The 21,485-nt window shown below is 42.3% G+C and overlaps 1 protein-coding gene across 1 annotated transcript in view; it reads left to right on the top strand.

The window, feature by feature from the left end:
- The window catches only part of ACOX3 (acyl-CoA oxidase 3, pristanoyl), a 1,839,061-nt gene that overhangs the window by 999,839 nt on the left and 817,737 nt on the right, over window positions 1-21,485 (top strand). The gene's annotated exons all lie outside the window — the stretch shown is intronic.

A 21,485-nucleotide genomic window follows, 5' to 3' on the forward strand; every position in this document is an offset into this window, starting at 1 on the left:
AGTAAGTTCCCTTGCAACCATTCCCACTCATTCCTCATCAGATGGTCAGTCATTGATTACAGCATAACATCTGTCACACTGCCAGCCCAGCTATCGGGAATTTGTAAATAATTATATGTCATTTGTGAATATTAATATGATTTATATAGAAATGTAACAAAAGCAGATACTGCTAGCACAGCTATATGGAATTTTGTCAATACTTATATGTCAATTGTGAATATCAGCAGGATGGAATTGCTTATGTTATCACTATATTAGAAACTGTATGTCATTGCATAGACATATGCTTAAGAGATATTTTTATGCACTATTGTAACAGTTTATATATATATATATATATATATATATATATATATATATAACAGGAGATTAACCTGCAAAACTTAAGAATAGTTGAGGTTAAGTTACTTTATAGCTGGGCTGTAAACAAAAGATGTTAATCTCTCAGTTTCATGCAGTAGCAGACACAATGTCTACAGCAAGAAGTTTTTTGTATTGTCTTGGAAGAGAATTAATTACTAGACTTGAATTGTAGAAGTGTTGTATTGTTTTATGTCTTCTAGCAATTGCAAACATCTGAAGGCTATGTATTTTCACAGAAAGATGCTAAATACTACTAGCTGCAGTGGGTTGTTTTTGAGCCTAGGAACTGAAGCCAGGTGACAAAAAGTGATGTCAAATTATTTGAAATTAATTTAACAACTATCTGAGAGAGAGAAACAGGGCATTTTGTATTTTGTCTTTGACCTGGAAACATCCACTCTCACCACATCTGCACTTGCCTTGCTGTAAGTATGTTTTTAGGGTATCACAACTCGTTTAGATTCAGACAAGAATATAGTAAAGTGTAGCTTAGATGTTTTCTTTATTTATTTGAGACTGTCTTGCAAGGTTGTTTTAAATATTTCCTGTGATTTTGAATGCTGAAGTAACTGTGTTTGTTTACGGAGTATTGTCTTGTTCTTTTATTATTTATTATTAAATATATTTAAACATTTCACTTGTGGTTGGTCTGTTTAGAGATATGTATGCTTTTAGAGTACTTGCATATCTATTTGGTGACACTGTACAGGCCACTCCTAATAGCCTGGCGCTTGGTCAAATTACCATTTGGATTAATAGTAACATTACACAGTAGGATTGTACACTCTTTGTTAAGGGCCTTAAAGTAGCTCATAAGGGATTCTAGTGGCATTGATAACTACCTTATAGTCTGGGCAGAAGGGGGCACAGATAGTAAACCTGTGTCAGCCTTTCCCAGGTGTGTGTGTGAGTGTAAAACAAATCTCCAAGTGTGTGTGTGTGTGTGTGTGTGTGTGTGTGTGTTACAGCTACTTTTGCAGGGACACAAAGCTCTGGCTGGACAGAGAGAGTGTTAGAGGACTTGGCTTGGAACCCTGGCTAAGATCCCAACTCTATAGCTGTGCCAGTAGGGAGTCTTATTGGGGATTTGGAGAAAAAGGGAGAAACCAGCCCCAGACTGACTGTGGTCTCTGTGTGCTCTTAAGGGAAATTGTACTTTACTGTGCTTGTCATCCTTCCAGTGTGTACGTTCCCCACTGTTACCAGTGGTGAGGATTGAGGCTTATTGATTACTGGTCCGGTGTTGAGGAGTCACATATTAATTGGTGAGCAGTGGTTTGATATCCACATCACATATTAACCGGTGTGCAATGGTTTGATATCTGCTTCACATATTAATTAGGATTCAGTGGTGTGGATATTGAATTTCTGTAGTCTGTGAACAGTGGTCACTGAAGGTGTTTGTACTCTCAGTCAGCCACACACTGAACATTCAGAGTTTCATATCACAATTGTTTTATTTATTTATTTTTTTGTTAGCTTAGTTAGTTAGGGAGAGCAGGTAAGAATGTCAGCAGAGGAGTATGGCAAGCTGACAAGGACCCAGTTGGCTGAGATGTGCCAGGCTAAAGGACTGGTACATGCCAACCTAACTAAGGCAGACATGATTTCAGCTTTAGTCATAGCTACATCGGAGATTAGCAACCAAGAGGACAATCAGTCTGGCCGTGGGAATGTACAACTCTCAGAAAATGCACAGCTCAACCTTTCTGCAGAGGACTTAAAAATCCATCTGTAGTTAGAGACTTGAACTGGAGGCCAAACTTTTAGAAACAGAGTCAGCAGAGAGACTGAGATGCCTGGAGGCTGAAGAGAATGAGAAGCTGATGTCTGGAGGCGGAGAAAAATGAGAAACCGTGACATGTGGAAGCTGAGGAGAATGAGAGGCAGAGGCAACATGAGAAGAAAATGCTGACTCTACGCCAGGGTTATGGAGGTAAAGGGGAAGGGAGTAACCGACCCCCAGAAGCAACAAACGTCAGTAAATTTCTTCCGCAAGTTACAGAGGGAGTAAGTTTGATAGTGTCATTCATATGTTTGAAAGGGTATGTAAATAGTATAATACTGTAAAAAAATGTCTGCTAGAATGCTTTAAGTTAACACCTGAGGCTTACAGGAAAAAGTTTTGTGAGCATAGATGCAAGGCAGATGAAAGTGTGTGTAAATATGTTGCTGAACTAAGCACTTATTTTCATAGGTAGGTGGTGGATGTCAGGTCACCACTTTTGAATGGCTGGCAGAACTTTTGGTGAGGGAACAACCCTTTAGCATTTTGCCTGAGGACATGAGAGTCTGGCTAGTGAATAGAGAATGTAACAACAGATGAGTTGGGGAAGAAGGGAGACCTATACCTAGCAAGCAGGGCATCACTGCACAGGAAAGGGATACCCAGTGCTGCTCATGGGTCTAAGGGAATCCATGGTGAGCAGCCTAGACTGCCCCAACAGAGTCCACCAGTAGCAGGGGAAGCCACTAGTCCAGGTACCATGTCCAGGATCAAGAGTTAGATGTTTTAAATGCAGTCAGTGAGGGCATATAGATGTCCACGGAGGCAAGTCGGTGAACAAAAGGTGGGAGAGCCAGTAAGTGGGAATGACAGAATGCCAGCAGTAAGTTGTCTCATGACAACAAGGGTACCAAACTACCGCAAGAGGTTCTAGCCTATCTTAGTAGATGAAAAAGAGGCCACTGCTAAGGGAGACACAGCTCTGACCTAACCATTGTGAAGCCTGCAATGGTTAAAGAGGAGCACTACTTGCTTGGTCAATCTACTCCAGTCAGAGCTTTATGAGGGACCCCATTCCAAATACCTTTGGCTAGCATTCACCTTGACTGGGAGGGTAGAAAAGGAAGCCAGCAAGTAGGTGTGTTTGAGGATATCCCTGCAATGTCCTGATAGGGAATGATTCTGATAATGCAGTACCTTGTGTGCATGCAGTTACACACATTCAGGCTTGGAGACAAGCATATGGGTCTGTTAGCCTGGGGGGGGACCCAGACAGACTGCACACTTGCAGCCAGGACTGGTGAGGTGGTTACTTCAGGGAGGGAGCTACCCTGTAGCAATGAGACTGAAGGTGAGCCACAGCTGCTTGTGGGTACTGATGTTCCCTTGGACAGAGTGACTGCAAGGGAAGAGATGAGTAGTAGTACCCAGGCTGACAGTGAGGCACCACTTTCAGAGAATACCAGACTTCCTGTGGAAGGGGAGCTGGGAAGAATTTACCATAAGAGAGTTGAGACAAATTTAACTCTGAGACCCTACATTACAAGGCCTGAGAGAGGTAGCTAGCGAGGCACCTGATTTTCAAGGGAAGGGGGAATCTGTATACTAGGACAAAGGGTTTCTGTATAGAGAGTGGAGCCCTGAGGGAGGGCTAGAGGGTGAGAGAACACTGGGTGGGTAGTACCAAGAGCCTACCATTTGGCACTTCTAGCCATAGCCCATAACATTTCCTTTGCAGGTTATATGGGCATAAAGTGTGCAAAGAGACATATTATGTTGTTTTTCTTTTTGGCTAAAACCCCCGGTTAGGGGTTGCCACAGCGGAACTCCGGTCTGCTAATCTTTGGCAGTCGATTTTTATGATGCCAAGTTGCCAGCCCGACGCCCAACCTTCAGCGAAGGCATGCCCATTCATGCATGTCTTTCGGAGGCCACTCGACATTATGCAGGACTTTTATTGGCCTGGGATTTTATTTTATTTATTTAACATTTGTTTACCGGGATAGTCTGGCTGGACCACTAGTGTCCATTTTCAGTGGAGTCCTGGGGAAAAAAGCTCTATACAGTAAGAAACTACACTGGTTGTACATAATATTAATAGTAGGCTGTACAGTAACATGGAAGTAACATGGAAGAGACAGTTGAGTAGCATGATATAAGATAGCTAATATTTGTAAAGGATACAAAGTTGGAGTGCAATAAGTATAACAGGTTCATGGTATAGCATAGTTAATATGTGCCAGGCATTTTCATAGTAGAAGATATTTATACTGTATACAATTTGTACACAAGGCAACTGTAGAGCTTTATACAAATGTGCTACAGAGGCTTAGGGAGGTAGGCTGTTGTGTTGGGTTAGCCTTCAGGAGGGTGTAGTGCAGTTGCATAGAGGCTTGGAAAAGAGGTAAGATTTAAGGAGGTCTTTGAAAGTAGTGGAATAGTTCTGTAGTGTGAGGTTGGGAGGTAGAGTATTCCATGGTAGATTTCCAGAGATGTAACAGGGTACTGGAGGACCTGTGAGCAGTGCCAAAAGGTAGGCAAGGCAGGGGACAAGATAAAAGCTCCTTTGATGCTTTTGCCTGTGATTGAGGAGCCATTTCAGAGGGTAGCTATGGATTGTATGGGACCTCTGAGTACCCCACGTTCCACAAGCAAAAAGTATAACCTAGTGGTTGTAGTTTATGCCACCAGATACCCTGAAGTGGTGGCCCTATCCTCCATTGAGGCAGAAAAGGTGGCAAATGCTTTGTTAGAGATCTTCAGCAGTGTAGGTTTCCAAAAAGAAATACTGACTGACAGAGGTGCCAGTTTCATGTCAGACCTGCTAACTTGTCTATGGAAGCACTGTGGGGTGACGCACCTAAAGGCCACCCCCTACCATCCCCAGACTAATGGTCTGGTAGAGGGGTTAAACTCTACACTCAAGACCATACTTCAGGCATTTGCAAACCAGTTGAAGAGGGAGTGAAACAAATATCTGCCCCATGTATTGTTTGCTTACAGAGAGGTTCCCCAGGAATTCACTGTGTTTTCACCCTTTGAGCTGCTGTATGGGCATAGGGTGAGGGGGACCTCTAGATTTGATTTGAGATAAGTGGGAGGCTGTGTGCGAATCCCACAAGGAGTCTGTTGTGGCATATGTCCTAAACTTCAGGACAAGGCTCAGGGAGCTCATGGGCTTGACCCAGGAGAACCTGTCAGAAGTCCAACAGCAGAAAAAGGTCTGGTATGACAGGAATGCACAAGCTAGAGAGTATGATGTGGAGCAGCAGGTAATGGTTCTCATTTCTGTCAGACACAACAAGCTGCAGACAGCCTACAGGGAAACCTTTCAATGTGGTAAGGAAGGCCAGTGATGCTAACTACATGGTAGAACTGCTAGGCAGGGGAATAAGTTGTACCATGTTAATATGATGGAACCTTACCATGATAGGGAGGCTTTTGTGTTGGGTATTTGCAGTGGATAGCAGGAGGAGTCGGCCGGGGATCTGGTGACTGATATCCTCAGTGAGGCTCGGACTGATACCTCAGTGGAAGGGACAGCAATGTCCCAGAAGCTATCCCCTACCCAGGTTTGAGAAATCCGAGCAGTGTTACAGGAGTTTGGGGACATTTTCACTGGGAAACCAGGGTGCACCCACCTGGTGCAACACCATGTGGATACAGGACCCAAAAGCCTATTAAGCAGACCCCTTATAGGGTGCCTGGGAGAGTCAAACAGACTGTTAGGGAGGAGATTTATTTTTTATTTATTTTACATTTGTTGACCGGGCTAGTCCAACTGGATATATGTCCATTTTCAGTAGAGTTCCGGGGAGAAAAGCTCCACAAGTTAAACACCAATACATAAGGACAATGATATTTACAAAAGACATTTGAACTATTAATTATAAAGTCACACAAAACATGTCAAAAATGAGAAATGTAGAGAATGTACTTTATAAGCAATACTTGAACACACTCATACTATAAAATTTACACACAAGTCCTAAAAAAAAAAAAGGCTGGTTTAGTTGATAAGACAGACACTAGATACAGGAAATGTTGGAACTAGGGGTAATCCAGGAGTCCAGCAGTCCCTGGGCCTCCCCAGTGGTGCTGGTATCAAAGAAGGATGGCAGCACCAGGTTTTGTGTGGACTACAGGAAATTAAATAGTCACACAGAGTCAGGTGCTTACCCCATGCCTAGGATAGATGAAGTCCTAGAGCAGCTGGGTGGGGCTAAGTATTTTACCACTATTGATCTTACCAATGGTTACTGGCAGGTGCCCTTGACTCCCAACACTAGATAGAGGTCAACCTTTCTGACTCCTTTCAGCTTGTATGCGTTCACAAAGATGCCCTTTTGGAAGAAAAATGCCCCAGCGACTTTCCAGAGGCTGGTAGATCATATCCTAGCAGGAGCAGGAGATTTTGCCCTTGCTTACCTGGATGATATTACCATCTACAGCCATTACTTGCAAGAGCACTTTCAGCATGTCAGAGAGGTGCTGGTCAGACTACAGAGGGCAGGGTTGACTATTAAGCCCAGCAAATGCAGGTGGGTATGGCAGAGGTCTCCTACCTGGGACATAGAGTGGGTAGTGGTACGATCAAGCTAGAACCTGCCATAGTGGAAGCCATTCAGGCATGGCCTGCCCCTGTTACCAAAAAGCAGGTGAGGGCATTCTTTGGGGGCAGCAGCCTACTGCAGAAAGTTTGTCCCCAGATAAAGCACCATAGATGCTCCCCTCACAGACCTGATATGGAAAAACAAGCCAACTAACGTAATGTGGACCCCAACATGTCAGCTTGCATTCCAGAAGCTTAAAGGAGCTTTGGGAAGACCCCCTGTGTTAACCAGTCCAGATTACAGCAAAGGGTTTATTGTGCAGGTGTATGCTTCAAACCATGGGTTGCAAGCTGTACTCAGCCATGTCTCCTCAGAAGAAGAAAAGCACCCAGTAGTAAATCTCAGTTGTAGGCTCCAACCCAGGGAGGAATGCTATGCAACTGTAGAAAAGGAATGTCTAGCCATAGTGTGGGCACTGCAGAAACTTCAGCCTTATCTGAATGGAAGGAAATTTACTGTAGTTACAGACCACAATCCCTTAATGTGGCTACATCAAGCCAACCAGTAAAATACCAAGTTACTAAGGTGAAGCCTAGGGTTGCAGGTATATGACATGACAGTGCAGCACCGCAGCGGGGTTAGCAATGCCAACACAGATGGGTTCTCAAGGCAGGGTATGGGTATAGTATTCCCAGATAGACTCACCCTCTTGAGTGGTGTTTCGCAAAGGTCACTTGAAATACTAGTTTAAGTCTTCAGGGGGGTTGGGAGAGAAATGTCACACTGCCAGCCCAGCTGTCAGGAATTTTGTAATAATTATGCCATTTGTGAATATTAATATGATTTATATAGAAATGTAACAAAAGTAGATACTGCTAGCACAGCTGTCTGGAATTTTGTAAATACTTATATGTCATTTGTGAATATCAACAGCATGCAATTGCTTATGTTACCATTATATTAGAATTGTATGTCATTGCATAGACATATGCTGAAGAGATATTTTTATGCACTATTGTAACAGTTTAGAGATATATATTTTTAACAGGAGATTAACCTGCAAACTTAAGAATTGTTGAAGTTAAGTTACTGTATAGCTGGGCTGTAAACAAAAGATGTTAATCTCAGTTTCAGTGCAGTTGCAGACACAATGTCTAGAGCAAGAAGTTTTTTGTATTGTCTTGGAAGAGAATTAATTGCTAGGCTTGAATTGTAGAAGTGTTTTATTGTTTTATGTCTTCTAGCAGTTGCAAACATCTGAAGGCTATTTATTTTCACAGAAAGATGTTAAATGCTACTAGCTGCAGTGGGTTGTTTGTGAGCCTAGGAACTGAAGTCAGGTGACAAAAAGTGATGTCAAATTATTTGATATTAATTTAACAACTATCTGAGAGAGAGAAACAGGGCATTTTGTATTTTGTCTTTGACCTGGAAACATCCACTCTCACCACATCTGCACTTGCCTTGCTGTAAGTAAGTTTTTAGGGTATAGCAACTCTTAGTCAGATAAGAATATAGTAAAGTGTAGCTTAAATATTTTCTTTATTTATTTGAGACTGTCTTGTAAGGTTGTTTTAAATATTTCCTGTGATTTTGAATGCTGAAGTAACTGTGTTTGTTTATGGAGTAGTGCCTTGCTCTTTTATTATTTATTATTAAATATATTTAAACATTTCACTTGTGGTTGGTCTTTTTAGAGATATGTACGCTTTTAGAGTACTTGCATATCTATTTGCTGACACTGTACAGGCCACTCCTAATAGCCTGGTGCTTGGTCAAATTACCATTTGGATTAATAGTAACATTACACAGTAGGATTGTACACTCTTTGTTAAGGGCCTTAAAGTAGCTCATAAGGGATTCTAGTGGCATTGATAACTACCTTATAGTCTGGGCAGAAGAGGGGTACAGATAGTAAACCTGTGTCAGCATTTCCCAGGTGTGTGTGTGAGTATAAAACAAATCTCCAAGTGTGTGTGTGTGTGTGTGTGTGTGTGTGTGTTTCAGCTACTTTTGCAGGGACACGAAGCACTAGCTGGACAGAGAGAGTGTTAGAGGACTTGGCTTGGAACCCTGACTAAGGTCCCAACTCTATAGCTGTGCCAGTGGGGAGTCTTATTGGGGATCTGGAGAAAAAGGGAGAAACCAGCCCCAGACTGACTGTGGTTGCTGTGTGCTCTTAAGGGAAATTGCACTTTAATGTGTGTGTACTTGTCATCCTCCCAGTGTGTACGTTCCCCACTGTTGCCAGTGGTGAGGATTCTGGCTCCTTGATTACTGGGCCGGTGTTGAGGAGTCACATATTAATTGGTGGGCAGTGGTGTGATGTCCACATCACATATTAATTGGTGTGCAGTGGTTTGATATCCGCTTCACATATTAATTAGGATTCAGTGGTGTTTATATTGAATTCCTGTAGCCTGTGAACAGTAGTCAATGAAGGTGTTTGTACTCTGTCAGCCACACAGTGAACATTCAGAGTTTCATATCACAATTGTTCTATTTATTTATTTTTGTTAGCTTAGTTAGTCAGGGAGAGCAGGTAAGCATGTCAGCAGAGGAGTATGGCAAGCTGACAAGGACCCAGTTGGCTGAGATGTGCCAAGCTAAAGGACTGGTGCATGCCAACCTGACTAAGGCAGACATGATTGCAGCTTTAGTCATAGCTACATCGGAGATTAGCAACCAAGAGGACAATCAGACTGGCCGTGGGGATGTACAACTCTCAGAAAATGGACAGCTCAACATTTCTGCAGTGGACTTAAAAATCCATCTGCAGTTAGAGACTTGAACTGGAGGCCAAACTTTTGGAAACAGAATCAGCAGAGAGACTGAGATGCCTGGAGGCTGAAGAGAATGAGAAGCTGATGTCTGGAGGCGGAGAAAAATGAGAAACTGCGACATGTGGAAGCTGAGGAGAATGAGAGGCAGAGGCAACATGAGAAGAAAATGCTGACTCTATGCCAGGGTCATGGAGGTAAATGGGAAGGGAGTAACCAACCCCCAGAAGCAACAAACATCAATAAATTTCTTCCACAAGTTACAGAGGGGGTAAGTTTGATAGTGTCATTCATATGTTTGAAAGGGTATGTAAATAGTGTAATACTGTAAAAAACATGTCTGCTAGAATGCTTTAAGTTAACACCTGAGGCTTACAGGAAAAAGTTTTGTGAGCATAGATGCAAGGCAGATGAAAGTGTGTGTGAATATGTTGCTGAACTAAGCACTTATATTCATAGGTAGGTGGGTGGATGTCAGGTCACCACTTTTGAATGGCTGGCAGAACATTTCGTGAGGGAACAACCCTTTAGTGTTTTGCCTGAGGACATGAGAGTCCGGCTAGTGGATAGAGAATGTAACAACAGATGAGTTGAGGAAGATGGGAGACCTATACCTTGCAAGCAGGGCATCACTGCACAGGAAAGGGATACCCAGTGCTGCTCATGGGTCTAAGGGAATTCATGGTGAGCAGCCTAGACTGCCCCAACAGAGTCCACCAGTAGCAGGGGAAGCCACTAGTCCAGGCACCATGTCCAGGATCAAGGGTTAGATGTTTTAAATGCAATCAGTGATGGCATATAGCATATAGATGTTCACAGAGGCAAGTCAGGGAACAAAAGGTGGGAGAGCCAGTAAGTGGGAATGACAGAATGCCAGCAGTAAGTTGTCTCGCAACAACAATGGTACCAAACTACCACAAGAGGTTATATCCTATCTTAGTAGATGAAAAAGAGGCCACTGCTAAGGGAGACACAGCTCTGACCTAACCATTGTGAAGCCTGCAATGGTTAAAGAGGAGCACTACTTGCTTGGGCAGTCTACTCCAGTCAGAGCTTTAGGAGGGACCCCATTCCAAATACCTTTGGATAGGGTTCACCTTGACTGGGAGGGTGGAAAAGGAAGCCAGCAAGTAGGTGTGTTTGAGGATATCCCTGCAATGTCCTGATAGGGAATGATTCTGATAATGCAGTACCTTGTGTGCATGCATTTACACACATTCAGACTTGGAGACAAGCATGTGGGTCTGGTAGCCTTGGGGTGGACCCAGACAGACTGCACACTTGCAGCCAGGACTGTTGAACTGGTTACTTCAGGGAGGTAGCTACCCTGTAGCAGTGAGACTGAAGGTGAGCCACAGCTTCTTGTGGGTACTGATGTTCCCTTGGACAGAGTGACTGCAAGCAAAGAGGTGAGTAGTAGTACCCAGGCTGACAGTGAGGCACCACTGTCAGAGAATACCATACTTCCTGTGGAAGGGGAGCTGGGAAGGGGTTACCAAGAGAGAGTTGAGACAGATTTACCTCTGAGACCCTACATTACAAGGCCTGAGAGAGGTAGCTAGCGAGGCACCTGCTTTTCAAGTGAAGGGGGAATCTGTATACTGGGACAAAGGGTTACTGTATAGAGAGTGGACTCCTGAGGGAGGACTAGAAGGTGAGAGAACACTGGGTGGGTAGTGTCCAGAGCCTACCGTTTGGCACTTTTAGCCATAGCACATAACATTCCCTTTGCAGGTCATATGGGCATAAAGCGTACAAAGAAACGTATTATGCAGGACTTTTATTGGCCTGGGATTTATTTTTTTTATTTATTCAACTTTTGTTTACCAGGATAGTCTGGCTGGACCACTAGTGTCTGCTTTCAGTGGGTCCTGGAAAAAAAATCTCCATACAGTAAGAACTAGAAACGATCCAAGCAGAGGCCAATTGATGCACGGACTGTTTATTGATTGTAAGCAGCTCATAGCTGACTATGCATAGATAATTTGTAAATAAATTTATATCTTATAGATATTCTGTAAATGTAAACATTTATAGATGTTTTGACATTCTGATTTTTAAAAATGTTTTATGTGAAACATTTCTAAATCAAGTATTTTCAAAAAAATGTGAATTGGCGAGTTTTGTTTTCTTCTGGTATTTGCTGTGTTGTGTAAATACTGGGCATTAGCAATCAGACAGAATATAGTATAATATAGTTTAGTGTAGAATAAATAAATGTATAAATAATTTTTTATACAATTTTTTATACAAGTTAACAAATTTTTTGTGTGTTTAACATCCGGTGGTTTTTAATGTGTAAGGTGTAAAGATTTAATATATAGTTAATTTATGTATATATATATTTGTATTAATGGTTTATGTGGGGAAAATTGCAGCCTTCTTGTAATATTTTTAAAGTAATATTTTTAAAGTTTTAATATAATTAATGGCTTAATTACCATTTAATTAGTAGGTATCATCCAATTAAGGGATATATATTTAAAGAAGGCATTAGGGTTGTAAAATCGTGTATGTCTGAAGAAGGTTGGGGTATTACCTCGACCGAAAGCGCTTACAATCAATTGGCCTCTGCTTGGATCGTTTCTGCTTCTTTTTGGATTCAGTTTTTGGTTTGTTTTAGTATTTTATGAGTTTGTCATGTCGAGTGGAAACGTTACCTTGGGGCAGAGCAGCGTGCATCATAGGACTGGGTCACAACCTTTATTTTCCCAAGAAGAAGAACTAGTTCCTAGTGTACAGCAAAACGGAACTAGTACACGGAACAATGAAGATGAAGCTATTATGAATAGGGACTCGCCAATGGACCTCACTACTTTAGTGAATATGCTTTTAACTAAAGTAGATAATTTATCCCAACAAGTGCAAGAATGCGTGGCCAGGAACAGTCTCAGTCAGCAGATAGTTCCTGGTGGGAACACCAGTGGGGTTACATCGACGTTCTTGCCAACAGGATCTATTCAGCCAGCTCAGCGTGTGCAAGGCTGTAACATGCCTAACAGGGCACAAGAAACTGTAAATTCAACAGAAATAAACCTAAATGGAGCTAGCGTTACAGCAAATAGCAACACTGGGATAATTATAAACCCGAGACCTCAGGGGGCAAACGATATTTCATCAATCCCGTCGATGGCTAATTTTTTAGCTAAGAAGGACTTTTTTACATCTCTAGACAATGTGAACAGCAATGGAGTTGAAAATACGGACAATAACATGGTGAGTTCATCTACTTTTATTGACAAACTTAACACGTTTGATAATAAACTATTCCGCTGTAAAAAACTTCAACTAGAAGTCTCGTACCTCCAGGAATGTATTAATTTAAAAATAATTCCAAAAGGGTTACACCAGTGGCGTTACCCTGCAGGATTAATTAATAATTCAGTATTTCATCAGGAACTACTTGGTTTATTTGATAAACAAGGTGCTGAATTTCTGAATTCTCTTATTAACTTTTATAATGTGGAATTAAACACACTGCATGAGGAGTTAACTCAATTGGAAGCCTTTCTACAAGGTCATTCCGAGTTTATAAGATGTAAATATGACTATACAAGGATTCTGTCTAGTATCGATGCAACTATTAACAAATTAGTTGCCAATAAGAAAAGAAAAATTGACAGAGACATTAAAGAGTACAGCAACAAAAGGGCTTACCCCCCTCCCCCTTTGGGTCAAGCAAATGTGTTGAATACAAATGACAATCAAGTTGTTGATTCCTCTCTTCAGGTGGATTCACAAGATGGGGATGACAATTCCGATATGCCACAAATTAGAAGGAGTGAGCGTATCAGGAATCAAAGTCATCATGTAAATAATGCTAATGCGAATGGGGGAAATTATAATCAAGGTGAACATGCCCGTAATGCAAATGGAAACAATCAGGGTTTTCATATGTCAGGGGATGCCCCGAACCCTGGCACGAGCAGGAACAACAACAATTCTACATTCAACCAGAGAGGGAGACCGCAGAGGAGGAGGAAGGGGAACCAGCGGAGGAGATAATTAACATAGAAGACAGTGGTCCTACTGTTTTAAACAGTCAACAAGGAGATTTCAAGATCTACAATTATACTGTACTAACAGTGGAACAAAAGCTTATTGACTTTTTCTCTAGAGGGCTTACTTTTGTTCCAGACAGTAAATGTAATTTAGTTAGTACTATTGTAGATCTGAAACTATATGTTCGTAAACTAAATTTGGCATTTAGACTAGGTAACACACCGTCCCTTCTGAACACTCATAGAGTTTCAAGCATTTTTAATCCCCCATTACATAATTCCCTGAACATTTTTGAGAAAATATGTGAGAATGACTTAAGGTCAATGGTAGAACATAGAGCCAATTCCCACAACATGAAAACTAACATCTCTCAAGATGAACTAGCTTTTATATCTCTTCTCAATGAATGTAACATAAGGGTTATGTCTCCAGATAAAGGAGGGGGTTTAGTATTTATGGATGAATATCTTTATGATAGAAAAATACTTGAGCATTTGGACTCTGACACTTATTTACAGTCCAGTTTGAATGAAATACATATGGCCTATAACAAAATCAAAGGTATTCTGGATGATCTTTTCATTGAAGGGACGATAGATAGTGATACGTTACACTACCTAAACATGTCGGCGCCAAAAATTCCCACTTTGTTTGGCACACCAAAAATCCACAAAGATTTAAAAAACCCCCCTTTTAGACCAATTGTTGATGGACGAGGGTCCATCACGTATGCTTGTGCCAAGCTGGTGGACGAGATTCTTAAACCCTTGTTGAAAACAGAGCCACAAATTTGCAAGGACTCCTGGAGCTTCTTACAAGGCATTGATAAAATGGTGTTTGATCGAGACTGTACATTCTTGGTGGTGGACATCAAAGACTTGTACACAGTAATACCCCAAAATTTAGGCATTGAGTGGACAAGGGAATTTATGTTAAGGAAAAATGCCCCCAATGATCAAATGAACCTTGTAGAAGCTCTATTGGAATTGGTTTTGTTTAATAATTTTTTGACCTTCAAAGGGCAATTTTACCTTCAAAAGACGGGTATTGCAATGGGGTCTCCTTGTGGTTGCAGTTTTGCAAACTCTGATGTCCTTCATGGATGCATCTGCAGTCATAACAACTGGGTTGTCCTGTCGTCAGGCAGCCCTTCAGTCGGCCGGATTCCAAAGTCCGGGTCCGGCTTCGGCTGATGTCGCACTTCACCCGACGTCATCTCTGTTGGTCTTCGGGTATAAAGGCATCAGCCGACGCCATTTTCCCCAGTCTTTCTTGCCGCGTGGCGCCCGAAGCAGAAGCTGTTCGCAAGTGCCGGTCGGTCGGATCCAGAGATTACTTCTACCGAATACTACTTCGAAGACTGCTAAAGCTAAGTACCCCGTTGGGGACTCTTTCTTGCCTCAGCCGATGTCAGAAAAAGTTAATAATTGTTTAACCTGTGGGAAACAAATACCTCATAAAGATTTCCACTCTTATTGTCTGCCTTGTTTAGGCCCAGCCCACGACGTAGCAGCCTGTTCGGCCTGTGCTTCTTTCAACCGACAAACGCTTAGGCGTCAGTCGGAGTTTGCTGAACAGTTTTTCGGTTCTGATTTTGCGTACATTATGCCGTCGGATCCTCCGACTACCCAATCTGCCAAAAAACGCAAAGATAAAGACCGACACTCGCGGTCCGCGGTTTCGGCTGAAACCATGGTTAAGCAAATCATGAGTGTCCCGGTTTCGGCCGAAACCGAGAAAACTGATCAAAGTACAGCTGAATCTATCTCTACAACTGAGGCCCCTGCTACCATTCTTGAATCGGCCTCAGAAATTATACCCACTACGGTGGTTGCCACTGACTTATCAGACACCATTCCCTTGGATGTCTCTACCCCAGCACGTGGTGCTGCTAGGCCTCCAGCAGCCATGTCCATTAAGGCCTTCGCCAGGGCTAAAGCAGCCAAGACTACTAAAACAGTGCCTGTTAAACCCCCTTCAACCAGGCCCTCCTCTAGTTCTCAAATGCTTACTCTGGCAGAAGATTTAATTAGAGGATCTCAATCTCACCCAGACAGGGCCTCTCAGCCCCCAGAGAAGAGACCTAGGGCAGAGCCCCCTGAGCCAGTGTCATCTGATGATTCAGCCGATGAATCAGACATAACTGACCAGCCAGAGGCTCCTTTCTCTAATTTTGAAGACTCTGATGCTGAAGAATCCATTCCAGCTGCTTCCCCACCAGAAGAATTTTCCTTTGGGGAAACCTTACATGCCATGCGAGCAGTTCCAATGGCAGCAACAGGATTTTTCAGACTCCAGAAAAAGACTTAGGACTTTTCTGCACCTTCCACAACACAGGCCCTTAGCTATACCTCCTGTTCTCTCTGTGGTGGATGATGCTTTCAATGATGTCTGCTCCGCTCCAGATTCTTTACCTCCAGCTCCTGCCAAACCAGACAGATTTTACAGGGTGCCAGACACTCATCACCACCTTTACAAGGCCCCTCTTGCAGACCCGAAACTATATCCCAGGGTCCCAAGGCAGTAGCCGACCATAGCTAAAAACCCTATTCCTTCTGAAAGGGAAGCAAGGTCATTAGACAGATGGGGCAAAAGGTCTACACTTCAGCTACTCTCTCAGCTAGAGCTTTAAACTGTCAGTTTCACATGATACAATACCAAGAGTTTATGCTTGATCAGTTAACTAAAAAGCTAACCACTGATGAATCTCTTGATAAGAAATATGTATTAGAAATGGTAAATAACATACAACAGGTTAGTAACCATTCCTTAAAATGTGGCTATGATGCACTGGAGGCTTCATTTAGATCAGCCATGACTGGCACAGTGATAAGAAGGCATGCATGGCTAAAGGAGCAAGCTTTACCGGATCATGTTAAAGCAAAGTTACTAGATGCTCCTATGGATAAGACAAGTTTGTTTGGTACACCTGCCCAGCAGGTTATGAAGAAAATGGAAGAAAAGGCAAAATCCGTTCAAACGGTTAAAGATTTCTTGCAGGTTCAACCCCAAGGTTTAGCAGGAACTGGCCTGCCAAAATTGGTCCTTTCCTGACTCCACAAGATCTCAAAGGGGCAGAAACAGACGTTCCAGAGGCAGAAACCAATCCAGAGGAGGTGCCTACAGAGGTCGACAGTGGCAAGGTAACAACAGAGGCACAGACACAACCACTGCCACTACATCAACACAACCACAGTGACTTAATCCTAAATCCGCCTACCAGGGAACAAATAGCAGCTCCTCTAGGCGGAAAGTTAACCTTATTTTCAAAAACTGGCACTATATAACAAAAGACAAGTGGATTTTACAAACCATAGATCAAGGATACCGGTTCCACTTCCACACTTTACCAATCAAAAGAGGAATGCCAAATCTACCTCCAAATCAAAAACAGAGGCTCTACAACAGATAATGCAGTTAGCAAACATGAGAGCTGTGGAAAAAGTGCCAACTGCAGAGCAAGGAAAGGGGTTCTACTCAAGACTATTCCTAGTTCCAAGAAAGGAAAAAAGTTGGAGACCAATTCTCGACCTGCCCGCCTTAAATACATACATCATTGTCCCAAAATTCAAAATGCTGACCCTACAGCAACTTCTTCCCATGCTGGGCAAGGAGTGTTGGCTGGTAACTCTAGATCTCAAGGAGGCATACCTGCACGTCCCCATTCGACCAATCTGCAGAAGATACCTCAGATTTCTTGCAGGATCAGAGCACTATCAATTCTCAGCATTGCCCTTTGGCTTATCTACTGCGCCCAGAGTATTCACAAAATGCCTGGCATCAGTAATTGCACATTGCAGACTACAAGGAATACAAATTTACCCATACCTGGACGACTGCCTGCTACAAGGGGACAACAAAAGCAAGCTGACAACAGATTTACAAAGGGTCATTTACTTGCTACAAGCACTGGGATACACAGTCAGTCTACAAAAGTCAAGGCTGATACCATCCCAAACAAGGACATTCTTGGGCGCGGAATTGGACACAGTAAAACAAATGGCATTCCTAACTGCAGAAAAACAAAAAGAACTCCCTCTTTACTTCTTGGCACTAACAAAGCTGAACAAGTTAACAGCAAGAAAAGTACTGCAGGCCTTGGGCTTCATGGCATCATGCATAATCCTGGTCCCACTTGCCAGACTACATATGAGAAAACTACAGTGGTACCTAAAGAATTTATGGTCCCAACACAGTCACAGCCTAGAAACAGAAATCCCACTAATTCCATGCTTAAAACAGGAGTTCCTATGGTGGGCTCAGGCATGCCAGACAAACCCAGGCCTACCCTTTCGCAGATGTCAAGCAAGCCAGACCATCACAACAGACGCTTCAGACCTAGGATGGGGGGCCCACATGCTGGACAAATGCGTGCAAGGATTGTGGACACAGGATCAACTTCACCTGCACATCAACCTAAAAGAAATGCTGGCAGTAAAACTGGCAATCCAAAGGTTCAGACCATTTCTCAAAGAGGGCCAGTTGATGATAAGGACAGACAACACCACAGTCATGTGGTACATCAACAAGCAGGGAGGCACTCACTCATACCCCCTATGCAGAATGACTTTGGAGCTGTGGAACCTGGCACTCAGCTACAACATCCAGTTACAGGCAATTTTTGTACCGGGAAAAGAAAATATTCTAGCAGACATATTAAGCAGAACCACATCGGATGCCCACGAATGGAAACTGCACCGGACATTTTCAAGACCATCTCAAACAAATGGGGAATGCCTCAGATAGATCTATTTGCATCACCTCTCAATCACCAGCTCAAAAAATTCTGCACAAGGACATTACACTCACTGGCATGGAAAGTGGATTCGCTCTCCTTCAGCTGGAAAGGCCTGACAGCATATGCATTCCCACCTCTTCCCTTGATACACAAAGTATTACTAAAAATCAAGGAAGAACGTCCGAGGATAATCCTGATAGCTCCAAACTGGCCAAGACAACACTGGTACCCACTGCTGAGGAGCATGTCTCACAACAATATGTGGCCAATACCCCTGATGCCTTTGATGCTAACTCAGAACAACTACAGCATCATACATCCAAACCTAAAAACATTGCAACTGACTGCATGGAACATCACATAGCAACAGCTAACCCAGAACTTTCTCAAAGAGTTAAAGACATTATTCTTGAAGCACGCAGACCTTCAACAAGAAGGAACTATGCTGGAAAATGGAAAAGGTTTGTCATTTGGAGTACTGAAAGAGGAAAAGATGTGTCAAACATAGATATGCCTAACATTCTAGAGTATCTGGCCGAACTTCTTCATACAGGCTTGTCCTACTCCTCCATCAAGATACATGCATCAGCTATTTCAGCAGAATACAGCTTTGATCCACCTGTTTTTCGCACCCTTTGCTCAGGCAGTTCCTCAGAGGAATCAAGAATGTAAAACCTCCAAGGAAACCACCTTTGCCAGCTTGGGACTTAAACTTTGTGCTAGAAAAGTTGACACTATCACCCTTTGAACCAGCAGCAACAGCAGACCTACAACACCTGTCATGGAAAACTGCTTTCCTACTGGCAATTACTTCAGCAAGGAGGGTTTCAGAGCTACAGGCCTTAATGGCAGTGCAACCCTTCCTAATCTTCCACCAAGATAGAGTGTCCATGAGGACTAATCCTACATTTATGCCTAAGGTGGTATCCAGAGTGTCTTTAAACCAGGCAATCCACCTACCTACCTTCTTTCCCAACCCACAAAACAGAGGGAAAGAATACTGCATACCTTGGATGTACATAGACAGCTACGCTACTACTTGGACAGAACAAAAATAGCAGAAAGACTGACCAACTTTTGTAGCCTATGCAACAGGAAGGGAAGGAAAAGCTATTTCCAAACAGACAATCTCCAAATGGATAGGAAATTGCATACGATTCTGTTACTCCTTCCATGGAAAACCAATTCCACAGAACATAAGACCTCATTCTACAAGGGCAACAGCCACTACCACAGCCTTCTTACGAGGAGTGGCAACCAAAGACATTATTGAGGCGGCTACTTGGACCTCCGTGCATACATTTGCCAAGCATTATAACTTACCTCTATATTCCAGATCCCGAGCAGGGTTTGCCACTGCTGTACTGCAAGGGATCCTAAACACACCATAATCTAGTTTTTCCTCCTCCCCTAGTTGGCTATGGTATTCTACCCAGTTGTTATGACTGCAGATGCATCCATGAAGGACATAGTACAGTTTTGTACCTACCATAAATGTAGATGTCCGAACTGGATAGCATCTGCAGTCAGGATTACCCTCCCTCCTTCCCCTCTGTGGTACTCCTAGGGTATTTTACCCTCCTAATAGCTAGCTGGTTCGGGGGAGTCTTTTATGGTGTATTTGTTTGTATATATGTACATACATGCTTATTTTTGTGTTTACCTCTATCTTTTTGAAAACATTGGCATCTATCCAAATTTTAGCCTCCAAGAGGGCTACTGGCATCTGGGGCAAGAAACACTGAGGAAAATGGCGTCGGCTGATGCCTTTATACCCGAAGACCAACAGAGATGACGTCGGGTGAAGTGCGACATCAGCCGAAGCCGGACCCGGACTTTGGAATCCGGCCGACTGAAGGGCTGCCTGACGACAGGACAACCCAGTTGTTATGACTGCAGATGCTATCCAGTTCGGACATCTACATTTATGGTAGGTACAAAACTGTACTTTTTAGCACATTGGGAACATCAACATTTGTTTCAAAATAGTTTATATCAACAAAATGTCACTTGGTACAATAGGTACCAAGATGACATGTGCTTTTTTTGGAAAGGGCCGGTTGACTTAATTCCTCAATTTATTGAAAGCCTTTCAAATATGACCAATTTTTTACAATTCACTTACTTAGTTGGTGAGAATGAAATGTGTTTTTTAGATGTTAAACTAAGTAAAGACACCTCCAATAACAAATATAAATCTGAAATATATAGGAAGCCCACACATTCAAACTCCTTTCTCCACTTTTCAAGCTGCCATCCCTTTCACCAAAAGAAAAGTGTGGTGAAGGGACAGTTTGTGAGGGCCGCAAGGATGGTATTAGATAAACAAGATTTTGTTATTGAATGTGACAATTTAAGCACAAAGTTTGCCATGAGAGGTTGCCCAAACTCCTTAATTGAAGAAATTAGGGAGGAGGTGGTCACAAAAAGAGATGTAGGTCATTTTCGATCGCTTCTAGGAGGGGGGACCATGCTAACAGAAACAGGGTCATTATCTAGGCAAACATCACATTTTAACATCAATTTTATCTTTACTTATTGTATCGATTTTAAATACATTAGAGGCATTATAAATAAAAATTGGAATATTATTTTGGAAGACACAGAGTTAGTGAAAGCAATAGGCATTGAACCTAAATTTGTTTATAGGAGAGGAGTGAATTTAAAGAGCTTGGTAGACAAGTCTGGTGCTAAATCAACAATGACAAATTTCGGTATGTCAAAATGTGGAATGTGCCCTCAGTGCAAGTACATGGTGCCAGGTAATAAAGTATGTATAAAGGGGAAAGCCTATGGCATCAATGGTAAATACAATTGCGAGAGTAAGAGAGTAGTTTATGTGGCACTGTGTGTGAAATGTTGCGCATTCTACATAGGCAAGACAGAAAGGTCATTGAGGAAAAGGGTATATGAGCATATTTATGCCATAGGCAGAAATGATTTAACAAATGCTCTTGCCAGGCACATTCGCGATGAGCCTGATCACTTCTTCTCATTTTCTGTTATTCAACAAATTAATATAAGTACCAGAGGGGGACCATGGCAACTTTGGTTGGAGGAGCAGGAGTTATTATGGCAAATTAGAACGTCGGCTCATATTCCTCCAGGTTTGAATGAGTATGCATCAATAAAAAGCATACTGAAATTAAAAGCATTAAACAGATGATAGCATTTGCATTTGTAGCTGACTATGCATAGATAATTTGTAAATAAATTTATATCTTATAGATATCCTATAAATGTAAACATTTATAGATGTTTTGACATTCTGATTTTTAAAAATGTTTTATGTGAAACATTTCTAAATCAAGTATTTTCAA

Source organism: Protopterus annectens, chromosome 2.part1, assembly GCF_019279795.1.
Source record: "Protopterus annectens isolate FY-2018-M chromosome 2.part1, PAN1.0, whole genome shotgun sequence".
Classification (NCBI taxonomy): Eukaryota; Metazoa; Chordata; order Ceratodontiformes; family Protopteridae; genus Protopterus; species Protopterus annectens.